Source organism: Callithrix jacchus, chromosome 8, assembly GCF_049354715.1.
Source record: "Callithrix jacchus isolate 240 chromosome 8, calJac240_pri, whole genome shotgun sequence".
NCBI classification, from domain to species: domain Eukaryota; kingdom Metazoa; phylum Chordata; class Mammalia; order Primates; family Cebidae; genus Callithrix; species Callithrix jacchus.
Genome location: NC_133509.1, coordinates 17,823,923 through 17,834,912, shown reverse-complemented (window position 1 = coordinate 17,834,912; position 10,990 = coordinate 17,823,923). Strand labels below are relative to the sequence as shown.

The window sequence follows — 10,990 nt, the reverse complement described above, 5'->3', positions numbered from 1 at the left end:
TTAATGATATAAACAAGAGGTAAGTTCCTGTAGCATATTTCTGGTGACAAAACTATCACCAAACTTCTAAACAAAGGCCAAGTTACTCATATTAAACCTTACAATAAATGTGTGTTATGCATGTATTTAAGAAAGGTTATCAAAAGCAAGTAATAATTGCAGTTCAGAGTCATGGGTAGCAGGAGCCTGTCCCAGCAGCTCAGGGTGAAAGGTGGGAACCCACCCTGGAGAGGATGCCATTATCTCATAGGGTGCACCCACACCCACACCCACACTCACACCCACACCCACACTCACCCACACTTACTCATCCTGAGACAAGGTACACATGCAAATTCACCTCACGTGCATATCTTTGGGATGTGGGAGGAAACCCACGCAGACTTGAGGAGAATGAGCGAACTCCAACTTTTTTTTTTCTCATCAACACTATAACAGAGGCTGAGTGCAGTGGCTCATGCCTGTAATCCCAGCATTTTGAGAGGCTGAGGCAGGCGGATCACTTGAAGTCAAGAGTTTGGGACCAGCTTAGCCAATATGGCGAAACCCCGTCTCTACTAAAAATGCAAAAGTTAGCTGGGCGTGGTGGCATGTGCCTGCAATTCCAGCTGCTCTGGAGGCTGAGGTAGGAGGATTGCTTGAACCCAAGAGGTGGAGGTTGCAGTGAGCTGAGATCATGCCACTGCACTCCAGCCTGGGTGACAAAGTGAGACTCCAACTCAAAAAAAAAAAAAGAAAAAAACAGTGTTATTCAAGGACTTGTTCTCCTGTAAAATGAGAGTCGCTTGAGCACAAGCACTGTGATAGTATGACGGTCATCTTATAACAGAGATAGCTACCTAGGGACTAAAAAGCAGGTAGCGTCTACAGTGTGGATATGCTGAACACAGGGAGGCTCCACATCGCAGGCTGGATAAAAGGGGACGGCGCACATTTTAAAATGCATCAACTGTTTATTTCTGGAACTTTCCATTTCATATTTTCGAACCTTGATTGACTGGGGAACAGACGTCGGAAATCCAAACCACAGATAATCGGGAAGGGAGCCACCATCTGAGACGTGTCTGAGTCATCTTACAGATAGAAGGATTTGTGATGCTTAGTATAACCCATAGTTTGCAAGAGGTCTGGGGTCCAAAGGTTGAGAACCACACTGACCCATTGCATTTATTGACAATGAATCACAGGCCTGGCGACGTCACTTCCAACTGTCACCTAACTCTTCAGGTCGCAATGTCTCCCTCAATTACACTGAATCTTTCCTGAGGACTGGGACATCCGGGCATATGCCTTTGTACACCCACAATGCTAATGGACTCATCAATTAAGGACCATCAACTGAGCACTACCCGTGTGCAGGACGTTGAACTAGATTCTGTGGGAGGTGGAAAGTGCAGGGTCCAGTTTCTGCTCTTCACAGAACTTTTTCTTTGAGAAATAAGGTAACCATTTAACGGCTAAACTCTGGAGTGAAAGAGAGATTATGGGATAGATTAGGAAATGAGCTGGCAGACGCTGACTGCTAAGAGTACAGACAAGGAGGAGTTAGGGTACCCGCTGAGCCGGAAAACTGTGTACAGGAGGGGTCAGCGTGTATCAGCCTGAAAAAGGATCAGTACTCAGGCACTTCTTTCAGCCTCTGGAAGGTGCTCAGAGAATAACTGAACGAATACATGCAGAAGACAAACACTTTTGGTCATTTTCTCTGAGATAGGCACGAAGTGAACCCCTTACTCTTTTTTTTTTTTTTGAGATGGAGTCTTGTTCTGTCGCCCCAGGCTGGAGTGCAGTGCACAATCTGGACTCCTGCAAACTCCGTCTCCCGGATTCAAGTGATTCTCTGCCTCAGCCTCCCAAGTAGCTGAGATTACAGGCACCCACCACCAGGTCCGGCTAAGTTTTGTATTTTTAGTAGAGACAGCATTTTGCTATGTTGGCCAGCTAGCTGGTCTTGAACTCCTGACCTCAGGTGATCCTCCTGCCTCGGCCTCCCAAAGTGCTGGGATTATAGGTGTGCACCCAGCCTTGAAACCGTTACTCTTAAAGAATAAACATATACTCTGAAACATACAGAAGTCAATTTTTTGAAGGTGGCTGTGGGTGAAGAGGAGAGGTGCCCTGAATCCCATGATCTTTTAGGATGTTATTGCTGGGGTTCAGAAATCGTTAAGGTGAGACTTTCAGAGAAGAGAGCATTGATGCTCCAGTAGTGAAGTGAGCTGGCTAGGATCATACAACCAGACTTGACCTCTGAGAACTGAACTTCAGGGCTAGTGTTCTTTCCATTTGATCTTGTTTGGAGGGGATTTGATCTAGAATCCCCTCCTTTTTCTTGAACTTGTCAAAACAGTTTGTCTAAGAGAAGTTTGCCCAAGCCGAATCCATCCTACCACCCTGTTCTAATTAAAATGCTAGACTAGTCTTTCTTCTTTTGCTATCGGAACATGCCTTAATTAGAAATTAGGAGTGACTCATGGGTCCGAGCCAATGCTTCAATGCTTCAAAGAAACTGTTGGCACCTGCAATGCTAAAACCATCGTAGTTAAAGACAAACTTCTAATTACAAAACCCAAAGCACTGCTTTGTGGGTTGTTGGGATCTCAAGAGAATGAGTGGGAGATGGAACCAATTCTGGAGGGGCCCCCTTTACTGCCATTTTCAGCCACAACAGAGAACTACCTCCTCTTTTCTTTCTTTCTTTCTTTTTTTTTTTTTGAGACTGTTTTGCTGTTGTTGCCCAGGCTGGAGTGCAATGGCGTGATCTCGGCTCACTGCAACCTTCGCCCCCCAGCAGGTTCAAGCTGTTCTCCTGCTTCGGCCTCCTGAGTTGCTGGGATTACAGGCACACACCACCATGCCCAGCTATTTTTTTTTTTATTTTTAGTAGAGTTTTGGTTTCACCATGTTAGCTAGGCTGGTCTCGAACTCCAGACTTCAGGTGATTCACTCACCTCGGCCTCGCAAAGTGCTGGGGTTATAGGAATGAGCCACGATGTCCGGCCGAGCTGCCTCCTCTTGGATGCCACAAACCAATTAGGTTGGGAACCCTTCCAGGCAAGCTGCCTCCATCTGGTAAATATTTGGGCAGGCTGAGTGATCTGAAAAGTCACTGCGGGGATTACGCGGTGGCTCATGCCTGTAATCCGAGTACTTTGGGAGGCCGAGGGGTTGGATCACCTGAAGTCAGGAGTTGGAGACCAGCCTGGCTAACACAGTGAAACCCCGTCTCTACTAAAAGTACAAAAAATTAGCCGGATATGGTAGTGGGCGCCTGTAGTCCCAGATACTTGGGAGGCTGAGGCAGGAGAATCACTTGAACCCAGGGGGTGGAGGTTGCAGTGAGCCAAGATCAGGTTATTGTACTACAGCCTGGGCAACAAGAGAGAAACTCTGTCAAAAGGAAAGGAAGGGAAGGGGAGGGGAGGGGAGGGGGAGGGGGAGGGGGAGGGGAGAGGGGAGGGGAGGGGGAAAGGAGAGGGGGAGTAATTGGCAAATTATCTGCCAAGAGATCTTGGTCTCTCCTGCATCGTTTTCTTATCTTAGTGATAACTTCATCATTAATGAAGACCCTACACCTTCATGCTTTCTCTTCCCCAAACTTCCCCAACCAAGCCTTGCTCTTAGAGCCATAATTCGTCAATTCATTCACTCCACACATTTGTATGCAACACTTTCTACATTCCAGACATTGAGCTAGGTGAGTATAGTGTAGCCACTACCGAAATTGCCTGCTAGGTGACATGGCTTCCACCTCTAACTATACCTCTCACTGAGTGAAAGGCAAGACATTTGCTTTTCTGGTCCCTCTCCCTGTCCCTGTGGCTCAATCTCCTCACCTATAAAGTGAGGGAATTGTAGAAAATGATTCCTTTTGATTCTATCTGTATCCCTCAGGGTCCGGTTAGGAGACAGAAACCACATAGTATTTGGAATGAAAGTTTAACATAAAAAATTATTAACTAGGGCTGGGCGCGGTGGCTCACGCCTGTAATGCCAGCACTCTGGGAGGCCGAGGCAGGCAGATCACAAGGTCAGGAGTTCGAGATCAGCCTGACCAATATGGCGAAACCCCATCTCTATTAAAAATATAAAAATTAGCTGGGCGTGGTGGTGCGTGTCTGTAATCCCAGCTACTCAGAGGCTGAAGCAGGAGAATCGCTTGAACCTGGTTGCAGTGAGCTGAGATCGCACTACTACACTCTAGCCTGGGAAAGAGAATGAAACTCTGTCTCAAAAAAATAAAACAATATTAACTAATAGCTGGGAGTTAGCTATTAAACAGTAAAGTGAACTCTGAAGAATGCAGGAATAGCAGATAGAGGGAGCAGCTTAGGGTCCACCCTAGGGCTGAAACAGAACCCAAGAAAGGGACAAACTTGGAGAGTCTCCACCCCTGATGCAGAGACAGAGACCTTACTGCGAAAGTATAGCTGTCACCAATGAACGGCAGAGGAAGTTACTGGGTGTGACAGACTGGGGCTAGCAGGCAAGCAGGCATCCATTGGGTGCTAGAAAATTTTGTTGAGAAGCTGCCTATGGGAGTGCTGCTGGTATCCCCGAGAAGCGAGCTTCTCGCTTGTGGAACTTGCCAGAAGCTGCCTATGGAGTTAAAGTGAAACTTGCTGGGGGTGAGTCTTATCCTTAACCACAGGGGAGCCACAGGAGTAAGAAGAAAAGAAAGCACCCGAGAACCAGGAAGAGAAGCCTCTTTCTCCTGCAGCATCCCTCCAGAGCCCCCCACTGACAAAGCATAACGTCATTAAGTCATCAGGTGAAGACGAATGTTTCCGGGATTCAGCACCAGCATCACAGGCAGGGGCAGTGAAGAGCAGGTGTGACGATGTGAAGCAATAAGGCGATAACCGGCACACCGTCATTCTATACTATACGATTCTCTGGATTTTAACCTTAATGTATGAAAGAAGTGAGTCGGTTGTACCGTACAGCTTACATATGATGGATCTTAGTCTGTTCTTCTATATCTTCCTCACCTCTATTCCTCAATAATTAACACATTTCTTCAGAATGAAACCAGTCCTGGCTAGAATGACATTTCACCTGAAAACTTTAAACATGCCATACTCATGTACATATATGAATATATATATATGTGTGTGTGTGTATGTATATATGCATATTTGAGACAGAGTCTCGTGCTGTCACCAGGCTGGAGTGCAGTAGCGCAGTCTTAGCTCTGACTCCCAGATTCAAGAGATTCTCCTGGCTGGGCGCGGTGGCTCACGCCTGTAATCCCAGCACTTTGGGAGGCCGAGGCTGGTGGATCACGAGGTCAAGAGATCGAGAATATCCTGGTCAACATGGTGAAACCCCGTCTCTACTAAAAATACAAAAAATTAGCTGGGCATGGTGGCGCATGCCTGTAATCCCAGCTACTCGGTAAACTGAGGCAGGAGAATTGCCTGAACCCAGGAGGCAGAGGTTGCGGTGAGCTGAGATCGCGCCATTTCCCTCCTGGGTAACGAGGGAAACTCTGTCTCAAAGAAAAAAAATAAAGAGATTCTCCTGCCTCAGCCTCCCTAGTAGCTGGGACTACAGGTGGGCACCACTACACCCAGCTAATTTTTGTATGCCTTAGTAGAGATGGGGTTTCACCATGCTGGCCAGATGGTCTTCATCTCTTTCCCTCGTGATCTTCCCGCCTTGGCCTCCCAAAGTGCTGGTGCTGGGATTACAGGCCAGAGCCAGTGCACCCAGTCTCTATGTAATTATATGATTAGTATAATAGTTACATAATGACTAAACATCTACACCAAGGACAAGGTGAGAATAATTAAAAGATGTCAAAGATTTCAATATGCTTCCGGATGGCAGCAAGTAACTCAGAGGGGAAATAAGAACCAGTGAAGTCAACCTCAAATGAAATATTATCAAAAATCAGGTGAGTGACAGAGAAAATGTGATGAAAGTTTACAGGAGGGAAAATGGCCCATAGGCTGAAATGGCCAAGGAAAGATTTGTGCATGGCAGTAAAGTTTGTGAAGAAGGTTGAGCAACGGGTAGACGTTGTACGTAAAGTGGGATGGGAATAGAGTAAGATGTGGCTACAGAAGGAGAAACACAGGCTAACTGGTCCCTTGCCTCCAAATATGCTAACCTTAGGTTTGAACTGAGCGAGTCAGTTGCAGATGAGTAATGCACATATGACAGATGCCAGGAAGATGAGATGCATGATGACCTCAGAGACTTGCTGGATCCTGTAAGGCCTTGTTGCAGGAAACATCATCATACAGACTTCTCCATCACTTAGATGAACCTGTGGTTTTCGTATCAGTGGGCTGAACATTTGCTAGCATAGAGGATTTGCTGCTTTGGTATCAACTTCCGCTCTTCACATTGTTTAACTGAAATCTTGAAATACTGGCTGGGCACAGTGACTCATGCCTGTAATTCCAGCACTTTGGGAGGCCAAGGCAGGTGGATTACTTGAGGTCAGGAGTTCAAGACCAGCCTGGCAAACATGGTGAAACCCCGTCTCTACTAAAAATACAAAAACTAGCCGAGTATGGTGGTGGGCACCTGTAATCCCAGCTATTCAGGAGGCTGAGTGAGGCAGGAGAATCACTCGAACCCAGGAAGAGGAAGTTGCAGTAAGCCAAGACTGTACCACTGCATTTCAGCCTGGGAAACAAAGTGAGATTGTCTCAAAAAAAAGAAAGAAATATAGAAATACCAAGAAAGAAAATAGATGTCTCAAATAACTGTGCTCAAGTCTGCAAACACAGCCTTGCTGACAGGGTGCCTCAGGCTTACCTGCTCTCTCACGAGGGAAGATTGGATAGAGATGTGGCTCAGAAGGGCTCTGAGTGTTTGGAGGAGCCAACCTCTGTGTGAGGATGACATTAGAAAGAAAGAGGCTATTGATTTCTGTCACTATCACTTGCACTCTATATTTACTGACATTTGGCCTCGTGACCCTAGCACTTGTTGACCTTCCTTCCTCTACACGCTCTTTGTTGTCCTGTGTTTCTCCAACCACCCCTAATGCTGCTGTTCTTCTGGGTCTGTCCTAGGCTTGTACACCCTGCACACTACCTGGGCCTTATTGCCCATATCCATGGGTCTGATGACCACTTTTTTTTTTTTTGAGATGAAGTTTCGCTCTTGTTACCCAGGCTGGAGTGCAATGGCGCGATCTCGGCTCACCACAACCTCCGCTTCCTGGGTTCAGGCAATTCTCCTGCCTCAGCCTCCCGAGTAGCTGGGATTACAGGCATGCGCCACCATGCCCAGCTAACTTTTTTTTGTATTTTTAGTAGAGACGGGGTTTCACCATGTTGACCAAGATGGTCTCGATCTCTTGACCTTGTGATCCACCGGCCTTGGCCTCCCAAAGTGCTGGGATTACAGGCTTGAGCCACCGCGCCCGACTGTTCTGATGACCACTTCTATGTACTGACAACATCGACATAGTTTCTTTTTATTTCTTTGTATATAGAGATGGGATCTCACTATGTTGCCTGGTCACTACTTCCTGGACTCAAGCAGTTTTCATGCTCTGGCCTCCCAAAAGGGTGGGATTAAGGTATGAGCCACTGTGCCCAGCTCACATTCTTATCATCAGATTCAGGCTTGAATATTTTCCTGGGTGTGGATGTATTGCAGGTAACTCTAGTTTAACACTGCCAAAACTGAACAACCTTTCTTACCCCTGCAAACCTGTTCCTGTGCTTTTGCGTCCTCTTAGTTAAGAAAAAATATATTACTCATCTGGGTGCTCAAGTCAAAAACCAGGAAGTCACACTTAACTTTCTACTCTTTCACCACCGCATCCAAATTAGTCATCAAAGCCTATTGATTATACCCCCCAAATCTCTTAAATCCATCTGGCTTCCATCTGCACTCTGGTCCATGTGCCATAACCTCTAACCTGGACTACTACAGCCTCTTTACTGGTTTTAACCATGTAAATATTTTACCTATTAAAATTTTATTAAAAAGAAACATCTATGAAAAGACATGGAGGAACCCTAAATGTATAGTACGGAGTGAAGAAAGCCAGTGTGAAAAGGCTATGTACGATATAATTCCTATTATATGACATTCTGGGCTGGGTGGGGTGGCTCACACCTGTGATCCCAACATTTTGGGAGGCTGAGGTGGGAGGATTGCTTGAGCCCAGGAGTTCAAGACCAGCCTTTGCAATACAGTGAGATCTCATCTCTACTAAAACAAACACACAAATAAATATTGGCTAGTTGTGGTGGCACATGCCTGTAGTCCCAGCTACTTGAGAGGCTGAGATGGGAGGATTGCTTGAGCCCAGGAGGTCCAGGCTGCAGTGAGGGCTGAGTGTGCCACTGTACTCCAGTCTGGGCAAGAGAGTGAGACCCTCTCTCAGAAAAAAACAAAGCCACAAAAACCTATGTGAAATTCTGGAAAAGGCAAAACTATGGAGATAGTAAAAAGATAGTGGTTGCCAGAGGTTAGGGCTTGGGGAAGGGTGTGGAGAGATAGCAGAGCACAGGGGATTTTTAGGGGAGTGAAACTACCCTGTATGATACTATAATGATGGGTACCTGTCAGTATAGGCTTTTTTTTTTTTTTTTTAAGATGGAGTCTCACTCTGTCATCCAGGCTGGAGTGCAGTGGCCTGATCTTGGCTCCCTGTAGCTTCTGCATCCTGAGTTCAAGCAATTCTCCTGCCTCAGCCTCCTGAGTAGCTGGCGTGAGCTACCATGCCTGGCTCATTTTTGTATTTTTAGTAGAGACAGGGTTTCGTCATGCTGGCCTGGCTGGTTTCAAACTCCTGACCTCAAGTAATCTGTCCTGCTTGGCCTCCCAAAGTGCTGGATTGCAGGTGTGAGCCACCAAGCCTGGCCCCATTATAGGCTTTTCCAGGCCCACTGATGTACAACATCAAGAGTGAACCCTAATGTGAACTATGGACTTGGGTCATTATGATGTGTCAATGTGTTCATCAGTTGTAACAAAGGTACCACTCTGGAGGAACTGTTGATAAAGCACGAGGTTGTGCACATGTGGGGATGGTGGGTATATGGGAAAGCTCTGTACTTCCTCTTAATTTTTCTGTGAACCTGAAACGGCTCTAAAAAAATAAGCATTTAAAAAAAAAAAAAAAAAGAATCCCACCAGACCTAGGCTAAAGTAGTGTTGCTCTGGGTTGGTTTTAGTTAGCTTCTGCAGGGACTGTAAGTAACTTAAGAACAATTTTAAAACCAATTTTTGGCTTTGAGATGCCTACACCATGAAATTAGGATAGTTTCAATACCCCAAATGATGTGAGGCGAGGCATGGGTTAAAAATCCTTAGTGGAGTACACGCCACACCTGTAATCCCAGCACTTTGGGAAGCTGAGGTGGTTGGATCACAAGGTCAGGAGACCAGCCTGGCTAACATGGTGAAACCTCATCTCTGCTCAAAACAGAAAAATTAGTTCTTCCTCTGCTCTGCTTCCCTTTGGTGGAAAACTTCAGGGCTGAACGTTTAGTAGGTGCTGGTGAGTGGGGAATGAGTGGCCGAAAGTGCTGCATTCTTCGCCAGGTCCTCTAAAGAGAGCAATCATTACACTTATGGCTGGGATTTTGCACTGAGTTGCTCAGAGGCACCCAGGCAGACTACAGACCGTGACAAAGGTGTGGAGTCTCTTATTTGTACAGATTGGATTCATCACAAATAACCAAATCAAGAATTCCAGATAAAGTGTTTCAGGCCTCACCTGAAGATCATGAAAAATACGGTGGGGATCCACAGAACCCTCATAAACTGCATATTGTTACCAGAATAAAAAGTACAAGAAGACGTGCATATTGGGAAAAAGATATAATAAAGATGCTTAAATTAGAAAAAGCACATACCCCTCAAGTTCACAAGGACATCCCTTCAATGAATGCAAAATTGAAAGTCGTTAAGCATTACCATCTCACGCCAGTTAGAATGGCGATCATTAAAAAATCTGGAGACAACAGATGCTGGAGAGGATGTGGAGAAAAAGGAACACTTTTACACTGTTGGTGGGAGTGTAAATTAGTTCAACCATTGTGGAAGACAGTGTGGCGATTCCTCAAGGCCTTAGAAATAGAAATTCCATTTGACCCAGCAATCCCATTACTGGGTATATATCCAAAAGACTATAAATCGTTCTACTATAAGGACACATGTACACGAATGTTCATTGCAGCACTGTTTACAATAGCAAAGACCTGGAATCAACCCAAATGCCCATTGATAATGGACTGGATTGAAAAAATGTGGCACATATGCACCATGGAATATTATGCAGCAATCAGAAATGATGAGTTTGTGTCATTTGTAGGGACATGGATGAATCTGGAGAACCTCATCCTCAGCAAACTAACACAAGAACAGAAAATGAAACACCGCATATTCTCACTCATAGGCGGGTGATGAAAAATGAGAACACATGGACACAGAAAGGGGAGTACTAAACACTGGGGTCTATTGGGGGGAAAAGGGGAGGGCCAGTGGGAGGGGGAGGTGGGGAGGGATGGCCTGGGGAGAAATGCCAAATGTGGGTGAAGGGGAGAAGCAAAGCAAAGCACACTGCCATGTGCGTACCTACGCAATTGTCTTGCACGCTCTGCTCATGTACCCCAAAACCTAAAATCCAATTAAAAAAAAAAAAAAAAAAAAGAATCAAGCCCTTGAAGTTGCCATGAGGACTTCCAGCAGGGGAGAACATGTCTGACACGTGCCTCAAAAGCACTGGGGAATTAGCCCTGCAGTGGCATCTGAAACCTGTGGAGCAGAAAGCTGGTGAGGCCTAGTGCCCAAGCAGCTTCCAACTGTAAAATCCAAATTGTTTTTATTTAAAGATAGTGAGAAAGTGTTTTCATTAAAATATGTTTTAAAAACCATTTAAAAAAATAGAAAAATTAGCCGGGTGTGGTGGCTCATGACTGTAGTGCCAGCTACTCAGGGGGATGAGGCAGGAGAATTGCTTGAACTCAGGAGGTGGAGGTTGCAGTGAGCTGAGATCATGCCACTGCAC

General features: G+C 45.8%; 1 pseudogene; it reads left to right on the top strand.

The window, feature by feature from the left end:
• Positions 1–9,434: 9,434 nt before the first annotated feature.
• LOC144577288 (large ribosomal subunit protein uL30m-like) lies at positions 9,435–10,913 on the top strand (annotated as a pseudogene).
• The last annotated feature ends 77 nt before the right edge of the window (positions 10,914–10,990 follow it).